Source organism: Psittacula echo (genome assembly GCF_963264785.1).
Source record: "Psittacula echo genome assembly, chromosome: 4".
NCBI lineage: Eukaryota > Metazoa > Chordata > Aves > Psittaciformes > Psittacidae > Psittacula > Psittacula echo.
The window spans coordinates 44,687,064-44,705,685 of NC_137738.1; the positions used below are offsets into that span (position 1 = coordinate 44,687,064).

General features: G+C 43.2%; 1 protein-coding gene across 6 annotated transcripts in view; it reads left to right on the forward strand.

Annotated features, from left to right (window-relative positions):
- HIVEP2 (HIVEP zinc finger 2) overlaps positions 1–18,622 on the forward strand; it is a 140,470-nt gene that overhangs the window by 79,233 nt on the left and 42,615 nt on the right. For all 6 annotated transcript variants that reach the window (XM_080616410.1, XM_080616411.1, XM_080616407.1 and 3 more), the window contains one exon: positions 8,888–8,984. The gene's annotated coding sequence lies outside the window, so the exon portion shown is untranslated. The remainder of the gene's footprint in view (positions 1–8,887; positions 8,985–18,622) is intronic.

The following is an 18,622-nucleotide window of genomic DNA, read 5'->3' on the forward strand; positions in this document are numbered from 1 at the left end:
TCTGTTGTCTGACTTATTTTTGCTGTCTGTCTCCTTGCTTTCAATTGTCTCTTCTGTGTCTCAGTTTATCCAATTTTCAGGGCTGGCCAGCCATTTCAGCATTATCACTGTCCTAATGGCTGTAAGGAGAGCAAAGAAGCTCTTTGCTAAATGATTTTTATTTTCCCCAACAAAGCCTCTGTGCTTTGTTTGGTTAGTTTTTGTTTGTGCTTGGTGCTCCATGTTGTGTCATCTGGGAAGAGAGGAGATGTTTGCATAATGTGTATTTTGCTAGAGTTGTTTAATTTCTGCAAACATTTATACTCTTACAGCTCGCAGTGCCTTTGGGGCAGGGACAGATTGTTATCTCAAACAGAGAACAAATCAGAGGGTTGACCCCTCTCTGGCCATCTCAGCAGCCTGGAAGAGCTGGAGAACAGGTAGAGTCTGGCCCCCAGCGCTCTCCTCCCCATGCGCCCCCCTCAGCCTTCAGCCTGGGGTGATCCATTTGGGAGGAAGCAGCCGCAGGCAGCTGAGCATAATTTAAGGCAGCCCCGTGGGGTTTGTAATTGATTCCTGATCTCTGAGATGAAATGCAAAGGTAGATAAGGCTCCTTCACCTGGGGAGAAGGGCAGAGGTAGGTGAGTGGTGCAGCCTGCTGCTGAGCATAATTCCCAGTGACTGGTTACAGCCCTGCTGTTTGCAGTGAGCTTTTCTTTTCCCACTTGTCTGCAGTCAAGGAATGCTCTGGGGATTCATGCTTGCCTGGCAGTTGTCTGACTAAAGAAAATTTAAAGGAAAAGAAAAAGTTTCAGATGACTTCAGAGGCTGCCCGGTTACTTCAGTGCATCAAGGAAAGAGCAACATTCCTTAACAGAGCAGTATGTTCATTATCCCTACCCTTTCCTCATTCACACGGGACGGAAATGGAAACAGAGGAGTTGAAATACCCATCATTTTCCACTCTTTCCAGGGGATGAGAAATCTCCCAATTAACTCTGTGAAAAGGCTCAGAGAGACTCCTCAGCAGTTTTGGATGTACGGGATTTCCTGTGGTAGCTCCTTACGTCATCTTTTCTGCGTTACCTCTTTCCACTTCTGTGGTCCATACAGACATACATACATGGGTAGTACGTGTATGTCTCTGTCCACTCCAAGGATGTATCCCATGCCTTTTTTCTTTTTGAATTTTTTGTGTGTAACCAGTCTATGGATGAGTTAAAAATACCAATAGTTTACATTCATAAGTGACAATATGATTAACAGCTGAATTCTATCTTCTTCCAGCATGACGAGCTCTAAAGGAAATCAAGGGGAGTTTTGTGCAACATCCTCAATCTGTGAAAGACCCATATTCAGAAAGATGCGTGTTCCTTATTCACTTCTGACTTGAGCACACACTTTGCTTTGCTGAATTGGCTTTACTGATGAGAGATAGAATTAAGCATATGCTTAAATTACTTGCTTAGCTGTGGCTGAGGCTGCATAATTTGTCTGCTGGAGCCTTCCCGTTGAATCCAGTGAGAGCAAACTCAGGCTGCAGCGGCAGAGGTGATGCACTTGTAAGTGGATAAGCAGGATATGCCAATTAAAAATTATTCCCTTTGTAATGTCAGGTGAAGTTTTGCTTTCTCATTACTGTCAGTTTCAAATTATGGTTGCAAATTGTGGTCAAGTCTGTATGATTTCATGAGACCAGTACAGCGAAGTATTTTTGCTTCGGCTATAGGAATATATAGCTAAAAGCTCTCCTGTAGCTGTATCCAGGCTAACTGTTTGCATTGCCTCATTTTTCAGACTGTTTCATTCTTGTGTTTGACACCAAAATCATTAGAAAACATTCGCTGGCAGCATTTAATATCATACATTTAGGCCATGAAATAAACCAGACATTTGCGATGCACCACCAATCTATTAGTAATTTGTTTAACTCCACTCCTCCACACATTCAAGAGAATAAAATAGAAGGTATTAAAATAAAAGTGATTTTTAAAATATCTTCATATTTATGACCATTTGGGGTTATTTTCTTTAACATACCAGCTCGTTTTGTTTTTGTGGGAGTCAGTGGTGATTGCAGAAGGTGAAAAATTGTGAACAAAACTAAGGAGAAGTTCAAGTTAACTGTGGAGCCAAAAGTGTGATTCAGGAGCTGAAAATATCTCTGCGCTTCATGCATCAAACTCAAACACTGTGTTTTGGCAACGCCCCCTGGATTAGAAGTGCAGTTTGAGGTCATTCCTCCTCCAGCCTGCCATGTATGGATAGGACCTACTTACTGACACTGACTTACTGAGCACACACCAAGAGCAGAGTGACGTCAGTGCAGGGGGATCTTGCCTCACTGAGGAGGACCAGGGACTCCACTGCTGCCTTTTTCTTGTCTGTCTTTAGGTGTGGAGGACCGGTGTGGAGGTGCTGGAAAGGAAGATACTTTAAACAGTCCCTTTCTAGGTGTGGCAATAGCAAGGGGTAGTGAGGTAGGACACTTACCTCTTTGTAAAGGAGTCCCACAGCACCCAGCAGAAGAGCTAACAAGGTGTGTGGTCGAGGTGTTTTGGTGGCCCATCCAGCTTTTTAAGATGAACAGTCAGCTGCCAGTGATGGCACTTCGATGTGCCTGCCGACCTGAAATGACAGTAGTGTATCCCATGCTGTACAAGCTGTCTCTTCAACCAGGAACATAGTGTCAAGAGACTGATCTCAGCTTGTCTGACGCAAATCCAGAGTGCCTTGAATAAAGTCTGTGCTTTGACTTAACACCAGTGTCACTGAGATCTTAGTTTTATTTTATAAAGAACATTGGCTTAGATTTTGCAGGTAACAACAACCAAAACTCTGTAAACAGACCTCAAGTCCTTAGAGTATTGTTCCCAGGCATCACACTTCCGATGTCCTGCATGTCTGACTAGTTGCCACCTTCTCAGGAGCCAGTTAGCTTTGTTCTACCACAGAGACTGACTAGTGCTGCTGCTGTGATCTGCCATGAGCTTGGACTTGCAGTGGTTTTTCCAGGGAGATGTAGATAATTCTGACAGCTCAAGTGAATGTCATGGGCTTGTAGGACACCTGCCTCATTGCAGCCTGTCTGCTTGGCAGCTATGAGTGACTCTGCCTCAGTTTCTTCACTGTGACCCTGGCTGTTCTGGTTTTTCCCAGTGCACAGCAGGGTAGTCATTCAAAGAGGCAAGGAAAGCCAAGGCACTTGGTGTAGGAGTTTCCTCATGGTGATTTTGCTGGATCTCGTAGAGCATAAGCTTTACCTGGAATCTCATCTTGGGTTTGGCAGAGACCTCATGTTTTTGCCTCCTCTGCCCACTCTCAGGGGATGGCCAGATGTTCTCTCGTCTTGCTGCCAGCTGCCTGCACAATCAGCCCTCTTCTGGCAACCGCAGGCTAGGCAAATGGGTTAAGCAATGTGTGTATATGGACACTGTGTCAATTGTCAGCCTGACCATTGTCTAAAAGCATCAGACCTGGTTAGTGAGGGCACTGAGCTCAGTTGGCAGTGTCTAAACTGTTATTTGCAGTGAGGTTATGCCCTATACTTAGGGGGGTGTACTCTTGCTTATTTAGCTCCTGGCTGAAGTGAAAATAAAGTAACCCAAAATCATAGTTCCAGTGGTGGCAGCAAAATAAGCTCTGGTGCAGAGTGGGCTCTGGGTATAGAGTATATGATGTAGGGGGGATCCAAAGAAGAAATTATGTACTTGATTTAATGAAGTGAATCACTATGTGTAAACAAACAAAGATCATAGGTGATGGTTCCAAAAGTCATTTGGCATGACACATCTTTTACGTAAATTTTGCTATGATTGCTAACTTTCTGCAGAGCCTGAGACAGTAAAACCAGCTCTATTGACACATACATGTGTTAGTAAATAGGGCTATTTTTATTTATATTGTGTGTTTACATAGGCACATATACATATATACATATATATATTTATGTATATATACACACATGCATATATGGATATTAATTCACAGTTGTATAAATTTCAGCAAGTTAAAATTTTACAAAGATATCTTGGTGCTCTTTACTTCCAGATCTATAATATGGTGTTAGGTTGCAGGATACCAAAATGAAAAAAAGCTGCCAATAAACACAACTTAAATAGGCTCTCATGCTCTTATTGAGGAAAAATGTGGAAAACAACAAAAGCATAAAACCTGGAAACATAAATTAGGCTTTAGATGTCTTTCTGTTCTAGTGATGAAGACAAAAATGTTTACAGCATAGATACATTTGATTAAAAAAATAAATTACATCCCTTTAGCTTTGGAGGTAGTTCAAGATTTAATCCATTAATTTCGTCAAACTGCTTGTAGGAAAACATTTCTGCAGTATTGAGAGCTGCCAGAATTACCTGGCATTAAGAGGGCAAAGGTAGAGACACTGTAAGTATTTTAATTCCTCTATTCACAGATGATTTGTGTGAACACATTAAGAACACCGGTAAAGTAATGGGAATAATTTTTTTCCACTTTTTCCAAATTCAATTGCATATGGTATGATTGCATTTGATCAGGACATGAATGTCATTTCTCAGATGATTGTGTTCTTCCATTGATCATACGAAGTCAATTTAAAGTATGACATTGCTTTTACCTTTCTCAAGTAGGAAGACATTTTTGCTTCTAGTCTTAGCTGCTATAGCTATCAAATTGTGTGTATAATAAATTGTGCTTTGTTTAGAAAGTGATAACTGTAAAATATTGCCCATTCAGAGAAAAAGTACTGAGATTGAGATTGATGCCTTGAGCTTAATGCATCATAGCTGCAATCAAGCAAATTTTAGACTTCTTACTTCTCCCATTACAGACTATAATTCACGGAGTTCTCCAGACTTCCTGTGTTTGGAAGGGAGAAAGGGGGCAAAGAGCGCATTAGAAATCCACACAGACTGGATTCACAGTGTCTAAATACTAGAGTACAGAAGCTTGCATGGTCAATCCATTGTATTTAGTAAGAAAACATTGATTAAGGGGGATTTGAACCCATGGAGAAGTGGGAGATTTGCATGTAGCCTCACTGCTTTGAGTTACCAGTCATGAATTCAAGCCCTTGGTTGGTACGCTACAGAAGTGTGCACATTTTTCTGCTTGTATTGCCTGGCTCTTCTTTGGTACTAATTATCCTATATAATCCTGGATCCTGACTGTAATTTGAATGGCACCTGGGTTTCTTTTATAGAGCTGGTCAAACTGGGGCTTTAGGTAAATTCCCAAACCATGGTAAGGTTCAGTCTGTGCTGGAATGCTACCTGCTGTAAGCCAGTTAACTAATTATCAGTAAAATAAATATTATCCAATTGCTTTCCTTAAACCGTAGTTTCTGATTAAAATATGCATGAGGTTTCTGATGTTTTTTACCTTGTACAGAGCACAGGAATTTGCCTGTCCCTCCCCTACTCCCAACTGACCTTACAGTGTCGGTGTAACAGGTACATAAGAAGTAACATAAAACAAAGTCCTTCTTGTTGATCCATGAAATGAATTAATCCTTATGGTCAGATGGTGCCGATGCCTATTGCTACACTTTTGTTTCACCACTGAAGGTGTAGTTTTACGGTTGTGAAATGATTATGGGAGTTGCCAAGGGAGAAGCTAGCGGTCTTTCAAAAGCAGATGGTGTAAGAGTCATTATCAGAGCACTTCTGCCTATGTGTTTCCAGGTCCTGTGTAATAGGCTAATCCCTGAGCGTCTGAGATACAAAGTTCAGATTGAATAAAACCTCTTCCAAGCAGTAAGGCATGCCATGCTTCTCATACTCTCATTTTCCTTCTGATGTGCTTGTTTAATCTTAGACTTCACGGCTGGCAAAGAAGTGCAGCAGATGTGGAGAGTCATGACCAGATATGACCAAATACTAGCAAATGCTCAGCAGTGGTGGCTGCATCGCATTCTGTCTTTGGTGGGCAGTTGCTGAAGGCACACTTGTTTACTTTTGCTGCTAAACAACCAAGGATTGCACAAATTTTTACTAATGCGGTGATAAAAGCAAATTAAAAGTTCCTGGTTTTAGTATCACTACAATGCCTCTGGGAGCTCTAACTGGCAGTAAAATCCTATTTGATGACACATGCAGTATTTGGGGTTGTTAGAGACTCTGTAGCTTGGCTGTTCCCTCAGACCACGTCCTGTTTGCTAGCGCCAGTGTTCCTGTAAGATGATAGGTTAGTAAGGAGATGCAGTAGTAGTGCCTGAACAAAATCATAGAACTGCTCTGGATAGTTTTTGCCTAATTGTTAGTAGTGATTAAGTAACTCCTTAAAGACTCAGAAATTGATCCAGTCTTCACTGAAATCAGGGAGAGTCTTTCACGCTTGGATCAGATGCTTAAGGAATCCTTTGAGAAACACTGGAAGACAGTGAGGTTACCAAAGCGAGAGGGAAGACGCTGACTCCCATCAGTTAAGAACTAAAAAAATAGGGAAAATGGAATATAATGATCCTCATGGATTTGTTTAAATACTCTTTGTGTAGCTGGAGCAGCAGCAGCGTGATTTTGTTTCCTAAATGACATTTTTCACTTATGGCTTTATTCTCTTTTCATGAAAGCCCCATCTGCTCCTGCCGGAGTGCTATAGAGAGGATTTACTGTAAATGGAAATAAAGACCCTTGTCTTTGGGTTGAGGATCAGGTAAACCAATTCACAACGCATGTTCATTAAAAACGACTGAGTGCAAGTGTAGCCAACATCACTAAAGCTAGTTAGGCCTGTGAAGGCACCCGCTGACTTACTTGAGATCTGGAAGGTGTCCATGCCACCCCAGGGAGAGGATGCTACAATCCAAAGCACCTCTTGCTCCTACAGAAGGATGGGACAGTAAGGACTCATGACTTCTCTATTGCTATTGCTTTTGCTTTGCTCTTTGACTGGAACTTTTCTCAGGCCAGTTGTAGGAGTAGTGAGTGAAATACTGGTCCTTCTAAAGACAGAATTTTGGCCTTGAGTCCAGCCATGCCAAGGTTTCACCCACAGATGAAAACCGTATTGGGCCCTGTCTGCTCAAAGATTCAAATGTGGTTCCTGGCTCCACACCCAGCTGATTTCCTAGAAAGCTGTATATTTATGTGACAAAGTGTCAAGGTCCGGAACCAGAGCATATGTTGTTTTATATACTCAGATGCCTGTATAGATGACTGTTGACATTGCCGGTCAGTAACACATTATCATTTGCTATTTGGTTTCATTGCTGATAGCAAACATTACAGGAAAAAAAAACCCAAACCTGTAAGCATATGCTTTTTACCGCTAACTGGTTCCAGGCGTACTTTATCCTTCAGCTTTTGGCACCCTATTTCCAGCAGCTCACATCTGCAGCCTGCTAGCAGTGGAAGTGCTGTGCGTTGCCCACCCCATGGTGGACAGGCTTTGCCCTGTGCGTGGGGCAATATGGGCAGCAATTGCACTTGCTGGAAGCAGAAGGAGGTTTGCTGTTGGCTTCAGTGCCAGTATGGTCAGATCCATTGCATGGATCTGCAATCTAGTGTGCTACATTTGAGATTTTCCTGTCCTCTGGTGTGCTGCTCCTCTGCCGTGACACTTGTAAGCCCTTGAGAAGCAGGTACCTTCTCCTGCTGCAGTGACCCGACTGCCCCGAGATGGTGGCCAGCCAGGGCTCAGCATCATGGCCAGGGCAAAGAGCAAGAGAAGGGGCAACATGAGCTGCACTTCTTGCTGGGACCTTGCACCCTCCTGGGATGCTGCACATCAGCCCCAGGATGCCCACACATTACCCATCCATGTCATGTCATCTGGGGTGGCATCTCACATGTGGACATTCAAGTACACAGGCAAACCTGAAAGAAAGCCTGGGCAAAATGCACACTGTGGTTTTCTATGTGTTCACACCGGTCTTCAGCGGAACCAGAATAGCCAGAGCCTTCAAGTATGTGGTCACTAGAAGATCACCTTTGTTGTCTCCGTATTAATGAGGTGGGCATTTCAGTCAGCTCTATTATGTGCAATATAGATAGGAGTTTCCAGTTCCCAGTGCATTGTCTGTATGCCCTGATTAAGGGTAGCCTCTATGTATTCCAGAACCCTGCTCTTGCAGGTGCAAATAGGGCAGCCTGCAGCTGTCTAACACATCTAACAAACACATAAATGAACACATTTCCTGGTGTTCTGGGCCTCGTATGCACTGATGTATATCTGCTCCTGCATGCATGCCTACAGAAGGTCTTTAGTATGTTGAAAGTGCCTTTTTGTGGTCTTTCTCAGAGTACTGTCACATGTAAGGAGAGATTTAAGGCGTATGAATGATTTTCACAGTGTACATTAATAACTTATTTTCTAAAACAGACTTGCATCATATGGAAAGGGAATTTTTAGAGGTGATCTCGCTTTTAAAGTACAGTGCTAGACAGAAAAGCAGAATGAAAGACAACTGCACTGCTCTGATTCAGTAACGGGAAAGTATTTGCATTTAATTAAAAAAAAAAAGTGCTCTTAAATTCTGATTTAGGTATGATGTTTTCAAAATAAGGCAGAACACCTGGAACTGCAAGCCCTAAAGGTAAATAGACTACAAAGCCACTTCCACATGCTTTGTGTGTTTACACTGCTTGTTATATACATCATGTTTGGAAATACATCATTGTATATACCGTTTGGTCTTGTATGTCTGTTGTTTTCACCTCAGAATATATTAGTTGATGTGTATTCTAGCCTGCAGCAAACCACAGGAAACCATAGGACAGCTGATGATAGCTGATGCCACATTGCTCTGGGGGAAAAAGACCTGAGTAGCATGAAGGACTGTGACTGAATTTCCGAGGTTCTTATACGTGTGGATGTAGACAATGCCATAATGTCAATTAAGATATAAAATCAAAGAGCAAACTGAATCAATCACAATCCTGAAAAAATCTTTTCTATTTGTTTTTCAAATAGGTGGAGGAGAGAGTCAACAGCCATATTTGCTGGAGCAGTGAACCAAATTGCCTTGACTGGAACCTTTACTCACTTGCACCTTGACAGCAGCAGCCAGGTAGGAGAGCAAAGAAAGAGTGGGGTTGAGGGAGTGAGCCAGAGTGAATAGTTTTTCATTTCAGAAGGGTTAACATGGAAGTCACTATTATTTAAATACTGATTACATGTGCTTTTGTTGCAACAGAGGTCAGCTCTTGTTGAAATCAGAAGCATTTCTTTTCTAGGACAGAGTATGTTTTTATTCATTTGAAGGTGCTATCGTTGCTTTGGTTTGCCCCTTTCCCTTCTCTCTGCAGTTCTTACATCAAGCATTCAGGAAGCATACTTGTTGAACCAAAAAAGCAGAAAAATGTACTTATAAAAATACAAGAAGAAATGGTGGAGGGGGCTTTGATATCTAAAATGTTTTATTGGGTTTTTTTTTGTTTTATTTGTAGATTGTCTTGAAGTGTAAGTTGGTGATTTCTCTTGACCATCTTGCCATTTCAAGTGCAGCATTAACAGTACTATTCAAAGTTTATTTACTCCTCTGGGTCTTGAACATTTTGGGCACATAGAAACTGCAGTTATGAAGGTAGTATAATAACACCCAAGCTACCTTAAAGTTAGTGGATCCGCAACAGCAGTCTTACTATGGCATCAAGTAGGTAGTTCAGAAGCCAGTTTATCTTGTCAAGAAAAGGTCTGTTTTGATCTCCTCATTGCAGCTCCGTGTTTGTTTGGAGTGGTAATCACAGGTTGGACAGGTTTCACATTGACTTTGTCTCAAAAACTGCCTGCGTGCAGGGCAGTTCATTTTGTTGCAGTAGGAGACCTGAGGCACTGAGAATCTCCTCCAATCTTCTCTGTACAGGAATTGTTAGCCCTCAGAATTTAATGAGACTTGCTTGAAATAGTGACAAGAAAAAGTTTAATCCTTGTCATTGGCCTTCTATTTTTATTTTTTGTTTTTAATTATCCAATATTTTTCTGCAACCATGGCATCTAGGTATATAAGGAAGACACCGGAGATTCCCATTTGGTACCATGACCGCAGGAGAGTGTTCAAAGTAAATGCAGAACATATTTTGAGATAAACTGCCCAGATTTTTCAGGACTGTGTAAATGGTGTTGGGCCTATGTTTCATTCTATATATGAAGTAAAGAATGGAGAGGGTTAAATTGAGATGGGCTATCCCTTGAGCCTTGTCTCAAACCTGGAACTGATCCCAGATATTCTGCAGTCCAGGGTGGTTGCTATATGGGGTATCTCTTCTTATGGATTCCTCTCCAAGTCTCTGCAATGGAATCTGTCTATCTGCATGGCAGTCTTTCCCTTATGTAGTGTCTAAGAGCTAACAAAGATCTTTCCACACAGCCTGGGCTCAGAGATGGGTGGGTGAGAGGGGTGCAAACTGACAGCTGTCAGCAGGGGTGTTACTGACAAACGTGTCAGCGAAAAAAGAAGGCATCATCCCTGCCAGAGGTCCTGTGGAATTTATGTTGAAAGTTCAGCAGGAACACAAACTGTCCTCATGCACCCCTGAGCTCTGTTGCCAGTTTGGGAAGCATTAACAGCGTGTGAAATTTATAAGCAGGAGTAATGGAATACTTACTCCTGCAGTACAGAAACCTAGCCATGTCCTGACTCACCAGGCAGGATTTAAGTGGAAAACTGAGAACTTTGGTACACAAGAGCATGGCGGCCATCCTCTCGAATGGGGTTTTAGCATGAATTTTTCAGGTTTCATTAGCTTGTAACTTAATGGTACTTCTGTGCATTGGGCCCTTCCTGTGGCTCTCTTGTACGCTGAGAACTCTCCCTGGTAATGTGTCAGCCATGTAATGGCATGCTTTACTTTTTTGTTTGGAACAACTGTTTTAGAATAGATGCTCTCAATTAACGTAGTTCAGACCAAAGTTATTGTATCTATGATAATATGTACTGCTACCTTGTGTACTAAGGATATTAAGGCAAGCACTTAATACTGCTAGGGTAGTAAATATGCTGTGTGAGCTGATAAGAGGCTCTCATTAAGAAACTGAACCCTATTATTGCCTACTTTACAGGTGAAAGCTCTCAGTCTGATTCCACCACTAGATATGCGGTGGTAGGAAGGCACATTTTCTCTGAAGACCAGGGCATGCAATGCTGCCAAACCAGCAGTCCCAGGCACCCCTGCAGGGAATGATTCTTGCAGCAGAGTGAGATTGCACAAGCTGTGGTGTGGAGGACTAGCTGCCTTATTTTGACTGAGAATCCTCTGAAGATACTGGTCCCAGTTCTCTGCTGCCTGAAGAAACCTTTTGCTATTTATACCTGGGTAAAGTGAATGCCAAGCAAGCATAAAATGCCACTATCCTAATGCTAAAGGAGCTGTTATCCACTTTGCCCAAATATAAATGACTGTGCAAAGGGTGAAGAAAGTTCAAGGTCTTTTTATTATAACGTTGCCTCCAGATACTGCGTCTCGTTGCTGACCGTGTGAACAGGAGGCGGCTGTATTCGCGGCAGTTTAAGCTCAAGATGTGGAAACTCAGGGGGAAGCAAGAGCACTCATTTCTTGTCCCGCTATTAGTCAGAGAGAGGAAAAACATGTTTCTTCCTCCACGTCCAAGAGATGGCCTGGCAGGGTGGTGGGACAACGGATTCATTTGCTACCCTGACAGCCTGGGGGCGGGAAGAAAGACGCTCGAAAACATCCGGAGGCGGCAGAAATGAGCGCTGCGACTCCGGTGCTCCGAGTCTCCTTCCCACCCCCTGGCATGAATCGCCGCCGACGCTGCGCTGCTGCTGCCCGCGGCCCCGCCGCTCCGCTGCCCGGCTGCGGGGAGCAGTGCGCGCTTCTGTGGGTGCGCGCCCGGGGAACTGCCGGCTGCGGGGAGCGGTGCGCGCCGCCGCGGGTGCGCGCCTGCTGGGCGGCCGGTGGCGGGGGGAACGGCAGAGACGCTGATCGCCGCGGGCTGCTGGCTGCCGCAGCTGCCGGCTTGCGGCCCTTGTCCCCTCGGGCAGCGGCGGAACCCCATACCCCCAAAACCCCAATCAGGACTTGGTTAATGAACCCTAACAACTTAGCTTCGTCTTTCCGCTGTACACCGTCTGTGCCTGGTGCGTGCCCTGCACAGCCACAGCCACACACGGCCACAGCCACACACGGCCACAGCCACACACGGCCACAGCCACACACAGCCACAGCCACACACAGCCACAGCCACACAGGCTGTGTGATAGCTGGCAGCACATTGACATGCCGTGTGTTGGATGGACACGGCCCTTGAAATCCTCTGGCACCGCAAGCTGCCGCTTTCAAACTAGAACAGAGACAGATGAGGATAATGTGAAGGAGAAACTCAGCGTTGCGTGTTGTAAAATGGAATCTTAAAAACCCTGGACGCTTTTGGCAGTATTTCATGTCTTGTAAATAGAACCCATATATATTTATCCATATTTTAAGTAGAATGTAGCGTACGGCAATTTCTGCTACCTAAGCAAGTATCTTGGTAGAGTAATTTAAAAATGTGTCTTTTTTTTTTTTTTTTTTTTTTTTTTTGAGCCAGCACTGCACCAGTTAAGTGTCACTGTGATCCCTGCTGGGTTGTGCTGGGCTGGGATGTGCTGGCTGCATGGCTGTATGCCTCCTGGAGGCCCTAAGGGCACGCAGGAGCTGCTCTGGGACAGAGTGAGGTCCTCAGCAGCTGGTTCTGAGCAGAGCTGTGTGTGGATTGTGTGTTGCAGTGCACATAAATGGGACCCATTTAAAAAACAAGAAATGCAGATAATTTTGAATCACAGAACGATTTAGGTCTGAAGGGACTTTAAAGATCATTTAGTTCCAACCCAGTACCATGGGCAGGGACAATTACATCTATGTAAATCTCTGTTTATGTGACTCTGTCATTTCTTCAAGTAACTTATCTTTTGTTAAGGGTAAGAGGTCATAACAATATTAACACTGAATCACACTCAATGGATTAATTTTACGTAACTTCCAACACATGTATATATCTCTTCACATCTGTATTTCCCTCTGAAAATAACCTAAGCCTAAGATTCAAGGCTTACAGCTTCAGTGAAGACATAGATGTTCATTGAAGACATCTTCATTGAAGAAGAGTGAACAAGTGCAGTTTCAAATCTGACAGTGCCATATATGCAGAAATACTGTAACATGCCATGCTGTAAGAAGGAAATGTTATGATGTTATGAGGGTGGTGAGGCACTGGCACAGGTTGCCCAGAGAAGGTGTGGCAGCCCCATCCCTGACAGCGTTCAAGGACAGGTTGAATGGGGCTTTGAGCAACCTGGTCTAGTGGAAGGTGTCCCTGCCCATGGCAGGGGGGTTGGAAGCAGATGATCTTTGAGGTCCCTTCCAACCCAAACCATTCTGTGATTCTATGATTCTGTGTTGATCTTTAAAAGTAATCCTGTGAACCTTGCTTTTTGTTGCTGTTTTCTTGTCAGAAATCTGAAGAATCTACATGTTTGAAAAATCGCATAATACCCAGTAAGTACCCTGTGCAAATCCGTGTGAATGGAGCCTCGTGCTCACGAGCACTTTGCTAAATGGTTCTGAGACTGCAAAGGCTCAGCCAGCTGGGAATCTCAGATCCATGCTAGCAGTTATCTCCAGATGGCTGCACTCTTACTTTGTACCAAGCCTTCTAGCATCTCAGCGTTTGCATGTTTGGAATGATGATGTATACTGTTCCACTTGTTTTTGCCAGAAAATGTACAGGGCATTGTATGAGAAGTTTTGACACATGGTATAGCTCAAAGGAGAGGTGAAGGGGAGAGTGTGTGTGGGAGAAAAGGGTAAAGGAAAAGAATAGGACAGGAAAGGAAAGAAATAAGAAAATGCAGCAACAAGAGTTTGTCAGAGTAATGAATTCAGTCTGACTGGCAAATACAATTTGACTGCAAGTTGTGAATTTCATTGAATTTGGTCCAAGAAAGACACAGCTGAGCAATATGCAGGAAGCAATCTTTTCCTAGAAGTATGCAGCTCCAAACTGTACAAATTCTTCCACCGGTCGTAAAACGTCTGTCCGCCACTGAACCTGTATAATCAGATACTTTTGAGGAGAAAGCAATGTATTGAGACAGTCAACTGAAGAATAACAAAAGCCATCACTGAATGCAGCATTTTGAAGGAAGAAAACCTATGTAATTTGAAGTTGGCCAATGAAACCCTAGTGATAAGGACAGTTAATCATTTCTGGTGCAGCTGTTTCCTGACATTTCTGCAAAATGTTGTGGAAAATTAATGAAGGTTGGTTCAGTAATGGTTTCAAGCTTGGCTAGTGGAAAATATGACAGTATTTCCATCGTCAATTATGAACAAGCAAGGCTCCTCTTTTTTTTTTTTCCGTAGGGGAAGTGGTATGCACTTTGTACTGCACAGGAAACTGTAGACTTGAGAGCAGCTGTGTGATAGAAACAGGTATGCAGAAAATATGGAGAAGAGCCTGGGCCCTCTTCTCTTATCACGTGTTTCAGTGTAGTAGAGCTATCTCTGTTATATACTGGAAAAAACCATAGCACGTGGAGTATTCCTTCGAGTGTCCAACTCTGAAAATAAATGCCCTTCTTGTCAGTTCAATAGCAAAGCTTGTATCAATGAGGGTTTCACTGCGATTGTCTTTTATTGCTGTCTTTTTTTATTATTGTCTTTTATTACTGTGATGTCCCAAAAGAATAACTCCTTTAGGATCTCTGAAGTTCACATTGCTTGCAGTTCGATCTCGGTATGTATGATTTTCGCAGCCATGCAGCACACCATGGTGAGCACATGTGGTTGCTGTGCTCCCTGGGCACAGAGCAGCAGCATATGCTATATAACTGGCTGGCCACCATGTGACTGGGGTAGACGGGAACTCGTTGGCCTCATGCAGTATGGACATGGGCTGTGCATGTGTGCAAGCTCTCTATCATATGTGTGACTGTACTGTTGCAGATAGCTAGCAAGCATGCGGTTTAGAAACACAAGCATGGCTGGGGGTACATTCCCATCGCAGATCAGCATAGTTGAAGGTCACTATAGCAGCTGAACAGTGGCCTTTGTCCACTCCTTCACCTCGTAGCCTGAAGCGCCTGGCAGGCGGCCAGCTGCCGACAGCCTCCTCAATGGCACCTTGGGGCTCCCGCTCCTGCCACAGCTCTGCTGTGCTTGAGCTCCTCCAGCTCAGCACGGCTTGGGGAATGCTGGATCCACTATTCTGTTAGATAGGCTGTATGGGACAGAAGGTGAGCAGGAAAGAGGTAACTACTGCTCTTGAGAGTAAGTTGTGAAGACGAGTCCTGTACTGTCAGTAGAATTAACTTCTTTACTCACGGGCATCTACATTTTATTTTGTGTTTAAAATGCATTAGGGTGAAAATACAGGGCTGGTATAGAAATACTGTAAGTCATTGCAATGTTTAGGTGAATGATGTTCACATTCCAATGTTTAGATGCTCAGTAGCTTTCTGTACTGTGAGGGGTTGTACAAGCCTGCCTAATTTAATAGCTTTTTTGTTTATCTGACTTTCTGAAATACTTTGAGCCCTGCCATAAATACAGTTTGTAGCCTGTTTACTCAGTATGATGATTCATACTAAAGTGGTTGATAGAAAGAAGATGCATTATAATGAATGGTTTACACTTTCCTAATATCATTCTGTAAAGGAGATGCTTGCTCAGTGCTCCTCCTGTAAATTTAGAAGACCCTTAGCAAGTTTAGTAAAGATGTTTGTCTTATTCTCTGTAATGTTAGCTGTGAAGTGTGTAGTTCTTATTGGTGGATTGAAGCCAGTGTAAAGCAGTAACAATGGAGCTACATCCATGATTTGTGACCATTCACACAATCATGTAAAAGTCAGCTCCATGTTCTCTCTTCCTGGTGCAGGTCTTCTATGAGGAGTTTAAGACTCTCTCAAGCCTGCAGTCCCTAGAGCACGTAAACCTGTTGCTGAACTCAATGACAGCTTTACCAGTATCAGAGCATTAGGGACAGCTCATATATAAAAGCTGTAATTAATCTTGATTTGGGACATTAAAAGATTAATCCTTCAAGCGTCCCATCTGTAACCACGTGCGTATTGACGCTGCAGGCAATATACTGTTGTGCCTGCAGTGGGACAGCTTGTGTGCTGCAGAGTATGCATGGGAGTGAGGGAAAGATGAGGGCTCTGCTTTTGCTGTTTATCTGATGTGGGAAATCCGAGGATTCTGGCACAGACATGAGCTGCTTTTAAACTTCTCAGCATGAGGGCTGTGCCTACAGCTGCTTAGGAATTTCCCATAAAAGCAATTTGTCAATTGAAAACGGAATTTCCACAAGAACAAGTTTTCCACTGGAAAATCTCCATATTGCTATTTTTATTTTTTTGGTTTTGTTTTCCCATGGAAATCTCTGAATGAAATACTTCCCTTTAAGTCACCTTACTCCATGAAGATCTTTGATAAGCTGAACTGAGCTAAAACAGTTTCAGTTGCTGTTAAGTTGTATATGCCTGTTATGCAGATTGCATTCACCTCATAGTGAATGGCAGTACAAAAACTTCATGCTTAAGAAGTTCCTGTGGGCAGGTCACCTTGACAGTTCTCCATGTTTCACATTGTATTGTGGTCACCCGTGTGAAAAAGTCTACTAAATACTGAAAAGACAATGTCATACTGAAACAGATTCTAAAACGGAGGCCCCAAACCCTGGGAAACCAGAGGAAAGTTGGCCATTTGTGAGCTTGTATCTTTGCTGTTCAAACCCAGTTTCCCAAATTTTCACGTATTTTTGACTGATTAATTTAAAACGCCTGTGGGGGCTGTAAAACTTTCGGATTCTGTGTGAGATTAATGGGGAATAAAAGGTAAGTACATTAAAGTGATTGTAAAATTGGCTAAGGTGACACGATCAAAGTGAAGGACTCCCACACACGTCTTGCTTTATTGCCTGCCCTAACAAGTCCCTATTGTAAATATATTGTAAATACAACAGACAGCTGGGCAGTGGCTGTGACATTACTGTAGGTGCCTGGACACCTGGTGCTGAGCATATGGGAAGGGAGAGGAATGATGCTGACACCAAAGTGTTCGTTGTGTCACACAGTGACCTCTTATGGATGAATGTTAAAAAAGAATGAATGCACATAGCACTTTTACTTTTTAAAGTAGCAGTTTGAATAGTTCACCAAGTTTTGTAATAGATGCTGGGTTCTCCTTATGGTACCATATCTCCAGACTTTTATGAATGTTTTTCTTTGTCTTCCTGTCCCTCAGTGGTTTTTCATCCTGTTCTCATTTAGCCATGAGGCTACTTAAATGAGGCAGTTCTACTTAAAGGTCTAAACCTTTGGCTATCTTGCATGGTGTCCAGCTGGCAGATTTGGTGGTGGTGGCCAGTGGCATGCAGAGAGGGCTATTCTTTTTTTCCTGTGCAGCCTCAAATAAGCCAGTCTGTTTCCCTCTTACTTGGGTTGAATGCTAGAGCTTACCAAAGGTATATTGGATATACTCATAAATGTTCCTGAGGGAAACATCCCCCAGAAGGAAATGGACTGTACTAGAAAGCATACTGGATGACAGCCACTGCCCTGGAGGAAACTCACTGTCTACATGAGGCTGATGGTGCAGATTTTTTCACCTCGTGCACACAGGAAGCAGCATGGCAGGTGTCTGACTTTCCTTCAGGCAGCCTCCTCTGTGCTTCTCAGAAAGGCACGGGAGCTGTGGTTAAATATTACAGTCTAACCTTTTACCTGTGCACAGATTGAACAGGAGCTAAGTAACTTTAAACCATTAGCTCCATTTTAAGTATCTCTTCCACAGGACGAAGGGCAGTTGACTCTCAGTCGTATCTTCCAAATGAATAACTCAGTTAAAATCTCAAGCTACCCTTATCTACAGCAGAGCTGTAGTGTATCTAGTGAAATAGATAAGTGCAAAGGTCCTCCTCTGTCCCTTGTTCTGCCCCTCTCATGGGATTCGTTCTATTTCCCCTCTTAATTCTGTCACTGGTTTGATTTGTCCATCATAGCTTTCACTGGGCAGTGTGAATCACATTTCTGAATGCTGACTGCTAGATCTGAACCTTCTTGCTTCTGGGAGGATGTGAGCGACAGCTTATGAAGAAGTTGCTTGATTGTGAAGTCATGAGGGCTTTTTGAAAGCTGGCTTAGTCATTAGCCCTGCCAGCATCCCCATTCTCATCAGAGGGTGCTGCGAGCGCTCCTTTCCCTGAATCTTTCAGCTTCCCCATTGCTCAGCTGCCCTGGTGGTGCTGAGGACAAAGGTGACAGATCTGAGTTGGAAGAAGAGATGCACATAAGGACTGGTCATTTATTCTTTATATAAATATGTCAAAATTGCCTGTAGGAGAAGCCAACATAACTCACTTAAATCCAACTGAACACCAAATAGGCTTTCCATGCTAGGAGCAAAGACTTAATTGTACCTGAAAAGCTGAACGTAGTTTCAAAGATAAAACAATGTGACATCCCCATTTCCACCTGAGTGTATTGTCCTTTGGGGATAAAAAATAAAGCCCACCTCACTTTTAATTCCCTATACTAAAAGAAAAGGTGTTCTTCAGTTATAATTGAAACAGGAGTGTTCGTTCACCTGTTAGAATTTAAAGACTTAAGTGAAGGAGGGATCATAGCAATTACTCAGACCATTTGGCAAAACCTACATTGGTGACAATCAGTTGTATTTCACAGTTGCATTGCAAAAGCTACAAGTG